Source organism: Rhineura floridana, chromosome 7, assembly GCF_030035675.1.
Source record: "Rhineura floridana isolate rRhiFlo1 chromosome 7, rRhiFlo1.hap2, whole genome shotgun sequence".
Lineage (NCBI taxonomy): Eukaryota > Metazoa > Chordata > Lepidosauria > Squamata > Rhineuridae > Rhineura > Rhineura floridana.
The window spans coordinates 122798192-122810684 of record NC_084486.1 but is presented as its reverse complement, the minus strand read 5'-3'; the positions used below and the strand labels follow the sequence as shown (position 1 = coordinate 122810684).

General features: G+C 43.9%; 1 protein-coding gene across 3 annotated transcripts in view; it reads right to left on the bottom strand.

Moving 5' to 3' along the window:
• The window catches only part of KCNAB1 (potassium voltage-gated channel subfamily A regulatory beta subunit 1), a 276563-nt gene that overhangs the window by 23945 nt on the left and 240125 nt on the right, over nt 1–12493 (bottom strand). The window lies entirely within an intron of this gene.

Genomic DNA, 12493 nt, shown 5'->3' with positions numbered 1-12493 from the left:
TTGCTGACCTCATTTCCTGTTCTCCCCTTCTTCTTTCTCCCACTTTGAGAGAGGAGACATCTTTCCTTTGTTTCTCTCTGCTAAGAGCGAAGGAGCAAGCATGGCTCCCCTGCATCTCTAATTTAGTTAGCTAGAACTAGGATCTTTTCTATCCAGTATATATTTCCTATAATAAACTTTCTTATATTTCATGACAAATATTAAAGCCAAAAGGGAAGCCTACTCTTACAGCATTCAAGGTACAGCCACCTTCCAAGCCATGCATGCCAACTCTGTTAAATTAATCCAACTTGGGGTTTTTTTTGGGGGGGGGAGACCTCAACAGTTGTGCCACACCTGCCCACAATTGTTTGCATGGTGATGGTTTTGACATGATGCTCCAAGTCACGCTGGACATTTCTCATGTTGTGCATAATACTGGAAAATAATAATAATACTACATAATATTTTAAGATAATGTAACTGTTCAGCCTGGTCAACAGATCTAATCTAGGATGTAAACCACTTTGAAGTTTTTTTATATACAGTATATCAAGCAGTGTAGAAACAATTAAATAAATAAATAAATAAACGACTCTGACCATTTGAGTAGGACTTTGCAAGATCCAAAAGTACCAGTTATCTCTTGATCCAGGGAAAGAATGCATCAAAGCTGTGTCTGAGCTCTGATGCATATCTAGTCCAGTCCCATGTGCAAAAATATTGTTCCCAACCAACATGTTGCAATCTAATAGTCTCATATTCATGCAGGGTACAACGAAGCAACATCCAGTGAAAGCTAGTTGTGAAATGTAGAGAGAAATAAGCAGCGATGGATCCATCACAACAGGTTGTAGTGGAGTTAGATGAGTGGAATCAATGTTCAGCGGCCACATTAGGTAATTTTGGACCCTGGACATAATGGTCTTATGGGGGTCCCCTTTAGACAGCCAGGTGCCTTCAACTGCGAAACACATGCCCTGCAATGGATCTATATTCCTGATATGTTAGAGCAAAAACAAAACAAACCCCAAAACATAAAAAACCCAGCCCCCCCAAACAAACAAACCAGTTTGCCAATCCCGATAACCCCCCAACTCTGAACATGTGTAGTTTTGCATTTTAAAAATACTTAAATCATAGCACAATTATGACTACAGGAATAAAAGGTTGTTTGTTTCTGCTGCCCTCAGAATCTGTAACCATGTATATGCCTGGTCAGCGTCCTCAAATTATAATTAAAAAGAAATAAGAAAAGAGAAAGGATGCTGCAGCAATCAGCACCAGCTTTGGTAAGCCCCATCAAGCCCATGACAGGCTAGGTGTGGATGCTGGGCCTATTTATTGCTACCTCCATTATCTGCTACTCTCTGGGTGTTCATTTATGGAAACTTGTAATTTGGCCCCAAGGGCCAGCCCTAGCTGCACCATCTTCATGAAGTATTCATATAATCTATGATGACACTGAGACATGACCTCCATGAATAAACCTGCTGCAACCCACCAATTTGTGGGTTAGTCTTGCGAGAGAAGTTTAAGAGACCACAAAAAATTGTAGTGGGTCACCACCAGACAATAGGTAGATTCAGTAAATCTCTCTGACCCGTCGGTCTCCAGATGTGGCTACACTGTCTTTGGATTTCTCCTGGGCTTTAATCTCCACATCACTGCCCAGAGCTTTGCAGCAGACCCCAGACAGAACACTTTATCCTTGCTTTCACACAGAAGAATCCTACAAGCTCATCACCAAGAAGATGGAAGGTTGCCAACAGCTATTATAACAAATTGTGTTTTCTCTTATTTTGTGAATGAGACCAGTGTATTTTATGTACAATTGAGCAGAATCAACACAGGATTTTGTGAGTTGAGTACTTTCCTACTAAGCAAAACACACACATGCTAACACCTGTCCACAAAGTGAAAAATGTAAAACTTAAAGAAACAAGCAGGCAGCATTGTAGAAAGTGATATATGAGAGTACTAACACTTAGTTTTTTAAGAAAACTGTGTAAATGTGCATTGAATCAATTTCTCAAGTGCAAGGCTTGCACAGTTGTGCTTGTGGTACAATTCTTGGTTATTTGCACCCAGGGCATGGTCCAAAGCAGCAACCTTGCTAAAGCTAAGCAAATCTGGATCTAATAAGTACCTGGGATCAGAGACCATCCAGATCAAGGCCCAGTGCATGTCACCCAAACCTCCCTGTAAGAAAGGCAGGGTATAATCTAAACACAAATGAATTTCAGTGGGCCCATTGACACAATCATTTTGGGATTATGGCAGTGGAGGCTGGTATGTTAGGGCAAATGGGGCACTGTCCCACCAACCATAGTCTGTTCTCAGTCAGGCCCCCGTCAGTCTGCCTTCTTACTTACATCCAGTGCAAAGGGTGGCACTGGTTCTTAGCTTCCTCCTCCTTAGTCCCAGTGTTGTCCTTGCAGAACTCATCAGGGAGGAGGATGGGGGCAAAATCAGAATTAGTTGACTCTGCCAGTCATTGGCTCTGGCTCTATCTACTGTTGGGCTCCCTCCCTTCCGCCCTACCAATCCCAATAAGCACCAGCTGCAACTGATGATGGCTGCCCTGCTGATTCTGACGTGAGGCAACTGTGTGCTGACAAGCCATTTGAAGACTGTGACATAGGTTGGGTCCTGTTCTCCCAGCTATCCCAGTGTGTTGTGACTATGGTGGGAGGGGGGGTGGAGCTCAGCCTGTGCTGAATTCCTTCAGCTACATCAGCCCAAGGTTGTGCACACACTGCAAGGCACTAAAAGATGAATTCATCCTCAGTCTGTTTTATTTGAGTGACACTGTACACAAAGCAAGAAGAACCTTTGGAATGGTGTGCCAAAAATGGTTCTGAGTTCAGCACATAGAGGGCCACGGACAGGATTACCTCACCCTGTCTGGCATAGCTAGAATTCAAAAGAGGCTGAACTTTTATCTACAGTCACCAGAGGTAGTTATGAGAACTGACCTACAGATGTAAGTCAGAAGAATTGCTCTTTGATTTCTGGATAACTTCAGAAATTTGGATCATGACAAGAAATGATTATCTTGATAGATGTCTGAAAAGTATCAGGAGGATTTATGACTGGTTACCATGCCTCCCTACCCCCAAAAAACAGCACATAATTTTTATTATGGTCTTCCAGAGCTTGGAAAAGTTACTTTTTTTAAACTACAACTCACATCAGCCCCAGACAGCATGGCCACTGGATTGGGCTGATGGGAGCTGTAGTTCAAAAAAGTAACTTTTCCAAGCTGTGGACTCTTAACATGGTCCATTTGCATCTTCCTAATGGGACATGTGGAGAAAGCCTGCCGCTTAGTGGTAAAGTACATGCTTTGCAAACAACAGGTCCCAGGTTCAATCCTTGGCTCCTCTGGGTAGGTGCTGGGAAAGACTCCTGTCTCAAATTATGTAGAACCACCATCAGGTAGTGTAAATCAGCCTTCCTCAACTTGGTGCACTCCAGATGTTTTGAAATTCAGCTTCTTTCATCCCTGACTACTGGCAATGCTGGCTGGGGCTAATGAGAGTTGTAGCCCAACTTTTGTATGGATGTGTTGGCTCCACAACTGTATTACAAAATTCACAGAAGTGCAAATTTCAAAGGAGAGCTGCATTCCATTTCTTGTATTGCTTTGGGAACTGCAGATTTGGTTGCTTCTTATTGAAATGTGAGCTAAACAAATTTCTCTCGCTCTGCTACTCACCACTTTGCATAGTCCCTGCTTGCTTCCTGCTCAAACACTGTAGCAACAGCAACACCGATGTATGTCATGTGAGCAGAGCAATGTACGTCCATGTATAAGTGCATGGGCCAACTATGCCTGTCTGCCTGCTTGCTCGGTCAGCAGTCTTTCCTAATGGCACTGTCTGTGATGTGTTGGGAGTGCCCAGCCCAGCTGCAAGCAAGGACTGCCACCACCCAGATGCCAGCTCAAGAGGATGGGAACAGCCAGAGGGGAGTAACCATGCCACCCATGGCAATCTCCTCCCTGAGGTAACCAAGGAAGCCAAGACTTATTAGGAACAATAGAAAGAGGTGGGCATGTTTAGGCTTGGGAAGAGAATATGAAGGGGAGCCATGGAAGTGATCTAAAATATCTGAAGGACTGTCAGGCAGAAGACAGAGCAGGTTTCTTCCCTGTTGTTTCAGAGGGCAGGACTAGAATGTAAGGGTTGAAACTGAAATTGCAGGGAAGCAGGGAAGAGCGGTTCAAGAGTGGAAGAGACTGCCTGAGGAGGTGGTGGGCTTTCCTTCGTTGGCAATATTTGAGCAAAAGCTGGATGGCCATCTGTCAGGGATGCTGTCATTGGACTTGGATTGTAGATCCTGCATGGAGCAGGAGGCTGAGCTAGATGATTCCAGGCCCCCTTCCAACTCTAATTCATTTGTCTCATTCTGTCTAATGGAAGGGCCGGCTATGTTTTATCGTCTGCTCTGAATGGTGGTGGCTCTCCATGGTCTCCACCAGATATCTTTCTCATGATCTGCCACCGGATCCTTTTAACTGGAGATCCCAGGAATCAAACCTGGGACCTCCTGTGTGCAAATCATGTGCTCCACCACCTGTACAACACAATTTGAAAAGGTCTGTATTATTTTGTTTGCCACCTTGTGCTGTACCTTGTGCGCCCCCCCCAATATTCCATCTAGCCCTCCAAGCTTTCTGTAACCACTGCAAGATCAGAAAAGCCCAACCAACCAGTGACCAGAAAACCTTTTATGCGTTTTTTTTTTAAAAAAAACCAAATGCATAAACTGTCAGTTTCTACGGGCCTTGTTTAGTCATCAATCTATTGAGTTGACAGCACAGGGGATGATTACATTAGAACTTCTTAACGCCTCCAGGAATTTTTTACTGTAAAGTTGATTATCTTCCCTGCTCCATCCATTTATTTTTACTGAAGGAATTGTTGCCTTTTGGAAATTAACTCTTTTCTGTCCTGCCACAAGATCTTTTTGCTTGAATCAGGAAAATGTATCAATCAACACAGAATGGCTAACTTTTGTTTATGGTTGGTCTTCTGTGAGGAAAATGTGAAAATACTCTTTCTGAGTGCCACTTCCCTTACCTTCAGAGCAGTAATAGGGACCCTAATCATAGATATCCCCATATTGCATCTAATTTGTACCTCCCCTGCAGGTAAATTGCCTACATGGGGGATCATCCTTGGCAATTAAATATCGGATTCCCACTATGTAACACTAAGGCAAAGCCATAGTAATATAGGTCCATTCTACAGTAATCAGACAACAAAGTTTGGGCCTTCTTTTAGCATTCCCCGATCTCTTTGTGCTCATCTTGTTCCATGTGATGTAGACTCTGACTTTCAAACTAGGGTCCACATTTGTTGTGGGTACTACAAAATACCCACTTTGCAGAACAAAAACTGGAAATCCATTTCATTTTCATTTATTAAATTTATATCCCACTCTTCCCCCCAAAGGAGTCCAGGGCAGCAAACAACAAGCAATTAAACAATAAAAGCATCTTAAAAAACAATTCCTACATAGATGCAGGCTCCCCACTCTGAAACAGGCAGAACACCTATCCCCTCCAAAACAGATAAAAAACAAACAAAAGAACACCCAAACAGGCAACCTGTCCCAACCAAACACACTCCCTTCCAAAGACAAAAAACCTCCTCTTTAAAAAATACAAATAAAAATCGGGAGGGGCAGAGATCTTGGTGGGTGCAAAGGGTGTCTGAGGGTATTTTGGTGCCTATGGATGCCACATTGGGGATCCCAGATTTATACACAGAATGTTGGTTAAATAAAAGTGAACTATCAATAGTTGTAAGTAGCCACAGTGTTTTCTGAAATTAGTGTGGTAAACTACAATATTACAAGGCTGTGATAAACATATGGTTCAAGGGTCCTTATTTGGTGGGAGCCATAAACATGGGGTGAGTGGAGTAAGTGCCAGATCAGGCATCTGTGGCCCTCTAGATCTTGTTGGACTCCAACTCCCACCAGGCCCAGCCAGCATGGTCAATGGTCCAGGATGATGGGAGTCATAGTCCAACAACATCTCCTTACAGGGCCAGAGGTTAGGCACCCCTGTGCAAGACTAACAATTTGCTCCTGAAAGGATGCCAGATCCCTTTGCTGAGTCCTTTGTTCAACTGTGCTTGCAGCCCTGGCACTGACACTTCAAGTCTCTTGCTATCTCCACTCCAGACCAATGAGATGCTGTTGCTTTTTTTTGGAACAAATCATAACAGTAAACACAGCATCCATTCAACATAACTGTTGCTGTACTTGGGCACAGTGGCTCTTTGGGATGAAATATCTCATTCCGTCTTAACTGCAAAGCATTATGTTAGACAACAAAACAAAACAAAACAAAAAACCAGAACTAGCTGAAAGATAGCTTTATTCCTTAGGGCCGCAACATCAGAACTCCGTGCACAATTGAGCAGTTCAGAATGACATAAAGTGCACTGTTACCATGGCAACTCCACACATGGTAGGGATGTCATCAAATTAACTCAGACCCTATACATGTTTCTCTGGGACTTACTCCAAGGTACAAGTATATAGGATTTCAGCTTTAATCTCTATGCTTCCGATATAGGAAGAAAGCAGCTGCTGTGATCACTGGGTATCCAGAAAGGAATAGCTACAGAGAGAGTCACAACAGAGGAGGACGGTATAAGGAAGGAACCTCCAGATAAGGGAGGTTATGATTAATGATTAGTTGGCTAATAATAATAACAACAAATGCTGCAGTGTTCCCTATGAGGAAAGGTTGCAGCATCTGGGACTTTTTAGTTAAGAGAAAAGGTGAGTAAAAGGCAACATGATAGACACGTATAAAATTCTGCATGGCATGGAAAAAGTGGATACAGAAAAGCTTCCCCCGCTCTCTAATGCCACTAGAACTCACACACACCCAATGAAGCTGGATGTTGAAAGATTCAGGACAGACAAAAGAAATTATGTTTTCATGGAGTGCAGTTAAACTATGAAATTCGCTCCCACAAGAGGCAGTGATGGCCACCAACTTGGATACATTGAAAAGAAGATTAGACAAATTCATGGAGGGAAAGGGCTATCAATAGCTACTAGCCATGATGGCTATGCTTTGCCTCCATAGAAGGAGGCAGTACGCTTCCAAATACCAGTTGCTAGAAACTGCAGGAATGCTCTTAAGCTCAGGTCCTACTTGTGGGCTTCCTAGACGCATCTGGTTGGCCACTGTGAGAAAAGGATGCTGGACTACATAGGCCATTGGCCTGTTCCTGCAGGCTGTTATGTTCTTATGTCATGTTCTTAATTTTTGAAATGAGAGGTGAAATGAAATGTATCTTTCCCCTACCCCACACTGGAAGAAAATGGCTGGGGGAAGGAAGAAGGGAGAATTTGAGTTAAAGAACAGCAGGAAGGGAAAAAGATAAGAAGTTCCTCCCCACCCCTAGTTTTCCAATCCTCTGCAGTTGCTTTTCATAAAAAATAAAAAGGGAGCCAAACAGAAAGACTGGCCAGTGGTTTCAGCACTATGGAGAGCTCCTAGTGAGCAATTCCTTCCAAGCAGCGCTGGGGAATCTTCTTCTGTCTAAGGCAGCCTTTCTCAACTAGTGGGCCACCAGATGTTGTTGGACCACAACTCCCATCAGCCTCAGCCAGCATTGCCAATGGTCAGGAAAGATGGGAATTGTGGTCCAACCAGATCTGGTGGCCCACTAGTTGGGAAAAGCTGGTCTAAGGGCTGCATTCCCTTCTGGGCAATCTTCCAAGGGCCACAGAACAATGGTGCATGGATCCAGAGGCAAAAAAAGGTGGAGCAACAAATGTAAATGTTATTTTTGTACAGGTAGGCTAGTTTCTCCACACACTCACATACCCCTCTCTGTCCTCCAGCCAAACAAAAGGCATTATCAGAGCTCACATTCCAGACAGGCAAAAGCACTTAGGTTGCACAGCAAGGCGACTGAGGGGTGTGGACTGGGGTGAGTTCTGAGGGCTAGATAGATAGGTCTTGAGGGCCGCATTTGGCTCCTAGGTCTGAGGTTCCCTACCTTTGAGTTAATGCTGCAAGTGGACATTAAAAGGAACTTCTTGACAGTAAGGGCAGTTCGGCAATGGAACCGACCGCCTAGGGAGGTGGTGGGATCCCCTTCGCTGGATGTCTTCAAGCAGAGGCTGGACAGCTATCTGCAGGAGATGCTCTAGCTGTGGATTTCCTGCTGTGAGCAGGGAGTTGGACTCGATGGCCTACAAGGCCCCTTCCAACTCTATGATTCTATGAACTGAGATATTATGAGCTTTTGCCTCTAGTCCACCCCTTCTAAGTTCCACCCCTTTGCTTGAATCCTTAAAGGGCCAGCTCTCTGGCTTGAAGATAGGCACTTCTCCGCTTTGTGGCCTCCTGCCAGATGCACACATGTGTGGCTGGGCAGGCATGGTAGTATAGGAGGTACTCTGCTCCTTGAACCCAGGAGAAGGTGTTCATGAAAATTCTCTGTCTTGTTCTGCAAGCTGCAGCCCACCAGGCCCAGGGCCAGCTCCTGATCACTAGCCACAGACTCAGTGACAGGAGCCTGGTCCAGCTCCCCAGCCAATGGCATGGCATCCTCAGACTCAGCCAGCTTGTCCTCCTTTCCTGTGTCCAGTTTTGTGACTAGGACCATGACCTCTCCATTCTAAAGCCCCTGGGAAAGAAGCTGAAGGACAACATGTTTAGCAATGGATACTACACTATACAACAACAAGGCATCCCCCCAAAGGGGATTTACTAAGGACAGAAAACCTGTCCCTGATAAATAGGAGCAGTTGGACTGTGTGGCTGCAAGTGTATGCCCATGTAGTTCTCCGCATCATCATTAACACCAGTTGTGACATGCAACATGATTGCTGTTGCAAATGGGCTAATCTCCCCAGCACCCTATCCTCCCATCACCAAAAGTGTCAATTATGGTTCCATGAATATTTCTCTTACACAAATAAGAGCTTGCACAGATGCTCCTTTCTACTGCCAGTGAATCATAGCAACATTGCTTTCTGTGTGACGCTCAAATCACATGAGCAGTCACACAGTGAGAGTATTTTCCAAAAGAGTGCAGTGCAAGGGATGTAATTATCACAAACACCATGTGGAGTTCTTTGTCTTCTCTATCTGCCATGTGTGTGTGTGTCTATGCATGCAGGTTTGTGTGTGTAGCCTCCCACAACTGCTTTCCTCCCTGTCAGGATGTGAATAATGAAGTGTGATCCTCACCACTCTTCCTTTACCCCAACGAAAGTCTTACACTCCCCCAACGCACACCAAATCCTTCAAATATGCCTTCAGGGCCCCCCCAGCTACCTTCCTGAGTCTCATGAGGCAGGACATAATGAGACGAGATGGAGAGTGGGGTGGATCAAGTGATATCTGACAATAAATTGAGCCTGAAGAATGAGGGTTGGAAAATAATCAAAAGCTTGAAGACAAACCTCTTTCTCCACCCCAAACCAAAACATGTAAGGATGATGCTTTCAGTAAAGCAGGGTAGGCAGAAGATAGTCTGGGATCTATTGGTAGATCTCTGGGTGATTTACAGTAGATTGGCAAGGGTTTCTGATTCCAAGTTCAGGCCCCATCTGCACTATACATTTAAAGCAGTATCATACCACTTTAAATAGTCATGATTTCCCCCAAAGAATCCTGGGAACTGTAGTTTGTTAAGGGAGCTGAGTGCTGTAAGGAGATCCCTGTTCCCCTCCCAGAACTACACTTCCCAGAGTTCCCTGGGCAGCCTTCAATGCCTGAGACAAAAGTGGGCAGAGGAATGAGAGTTCCATGGGAAGAGGGATTGATGGTTAAACCACATGGGGAATTGAAGCCATTTCCAGCTTCCTTAATGTGATAAAGCATATACTTTTATTTATTTATTTATTTATTAAACTTATATACCGCCCGACTAGCAATAGCTCTCCTTAAGTACACTTTTTTTTTGGCCACCTAAAGAACTTATTCCTGAAGCAAGATGCTTCTGCAAAACAGCTCTCCTTGCTACATCCACATGGGTACGCAGGACTGCATGCACATTTTACATGCTGTTGATGGATGCTTCCAGGCATATCTGGCACTGGTATAGATGTCCATGTGAATGCAGCCTAAATGAAGAACTAGCCAACAATTGTAGGGCTTGCTATAAAATTCTGAGAAGCCGAGAGCTGGGGAAGCCAATAGTGGTGGTCTCCAGATGTTTTATTTTAATTAATTTATTATTACATTTATAAACCAACATTCCTCCAAAGAGCACAAGGTGGCATACAAACATGATTTTTTAAATCCTCGCAACAACCCTGTGAGGTAGATTAGACAGGGACTAGCTCAAGTCACCAAGTGAGCTTCATGTTGTGGACTATGACTCTCATTGTCCCTGCCTGTTGGCCATGATGGCTGGGACTGATAGGCTACAACTCCTGGAGAGCACCACAATGGCTACCTCTGGTCTAGAGGACACACTAAAGGACTGAGCTTTTGGATGACAGAATACTGGAGTCTCATGGTGCCTTGTCCTCTATTGCTCCAGAGGGCAGGGCTAAAACAAATTGACTGAAATGTAGGGAAATGTAGGGAAGGATAAATGTAGGGAAGGATACCAGAGCTTGGAAAAGTTACTTTTTTGAACTACAACTCCCATCAGCCCCAGCCAGCATGGCCACTGGATAAGGCTGATGGGAGTTGTAGTTCAAAAAAGTAACTTTTCCAAGCTCTGGATATTCCAACTAAATATTAAGAGAAATTTCTTAGCAGTAAGAGCTCTTTTAGAGTGGAGCAGATTGCCTTAGGAGGTGGTGGGCTCTCCTTCACTGGAGGTTTTTAAGAACTGGCTGGATAACAATCTGTCAGGAATATTGTAGTTTGCATCCTGTGTTGAGCCAGAGATTGGATATATGACCTTTCTTCCAAGACTATAGTTCTGTCACAACATCTGTTTGTTTACAAATATAAAAAATGAGGCTATTAGAAGCAAACAGCCTCCTAAAGGCAGGCAGCACAACTGCTAATCCTACTTCAGATTCTCCAAGAGGAACTACAGTCCAGTTTTAACCAATTCCAGATAAAAACTCTCTGCTCCCTTTCCAAATTCATATTTGTAGTAAAACTACATGTGGAACTTCCATACAATAGTGAGCTATACATTCTACTAGCTTTAAGGCAACGGATCTTTATGAACAGATATATATTGACAGATACACCCAGCGAAACCCTCCCCACCGCTTGCTATCCCTAAATTAATAGTTTACTCACTTCCAATATTTTGGCCACTACTCATCACAAAAATAATGAACGCTTTGAGAATACTGACTTTGCCATACAGCTCCCATTTAACAGTGTATTTTTGATCTTCTGCAGTCTCTACACTCACAGTGAACTCTAAGAAAAACAACAATTTTGCAATTTTAGAAAGTGTTGCTTAGTGAAAGGGTGCAAAAGGGAGTGTGATGCTACTGATGTCCTGACAAAATTCTACGAATTTAGCATTGCTCATTGCTGCTAACCATGTGAATGCTTGGTAACATAAAAGATCTCTCTATCTGCAGTCTGCTATTTGTTCAAAGGATTCTTTTTTGCTTTGTCAAAAATGACAAGCAATGAAGCGTGGTGTTTACTTGTGGAAAAGCCACCAAGACTACTGGGAAAAGACATGATCACCTAAAGAGGAAAACCAAGGAGTTGACAGCACAACTGAGCAAGTAGTTCAAGAGCAGGAAGAACTTACTAGGTGAACTGTGAAGAAGGGTTAGAGGTAGGAACTGTCCCTAAGGCTGCAATCCTATACCTTGTTACCTGGGATCAAGCCCCATAGAGCCTACTTCTGGGTAGAGATGTCCAGGATTGCACCATCAGTCTCTCTTTGAATTATTCTTCACCTTCTGGGTTACACAGAAGGCTGTCAGAGATGCTGCCGTTCTGCGAGCAATTTTTCAAATTGTCTTCAGTGCCTCAAGTGGAAGTGCTTAGCCTTCAGCAAACAGAAGCATAAATACTTGTCACTATAACCAAAAGAGGGAGCTGCAAAAAATGTGTCGACCAAGCTGACAAACATTCCTCCTCTATCATCTACTCTCTGATGTGTATTTATCCCTGGCAAGGATTAATGGAATGAGTCATGGACAGCTGTCAGCATACAGCGAGGCTGTGCAATTGCTTGCACATCTGCAGAAGCAAACAAGGAGGCAGACTTCACATAAGTGCTGCAACACTCCAATGTCTTCTGAGCATGGGAGAAAGTACTCTTCCTCAGGGGCATATCTTTAGGAAAAAGTTACATTGCCTGAGTGATCACCTAGAAAGCCTGTATCAGGGATGTCACCTCATTAAAGAAATCTTGCGGCTCAATCCTATGCATGTATGTCTACTTAGAAGTAAGTCCCACTGAGTTAAATGGGACTTACTCTCAGGTAAGTGCTTATGTAGCAGTAGGGCATCTTATCTGAGGGCCTCATGCCAGTGCTGAGCAGGATCAGATGCAAAAGAGGGTGGAGCAACACATGCAAATTT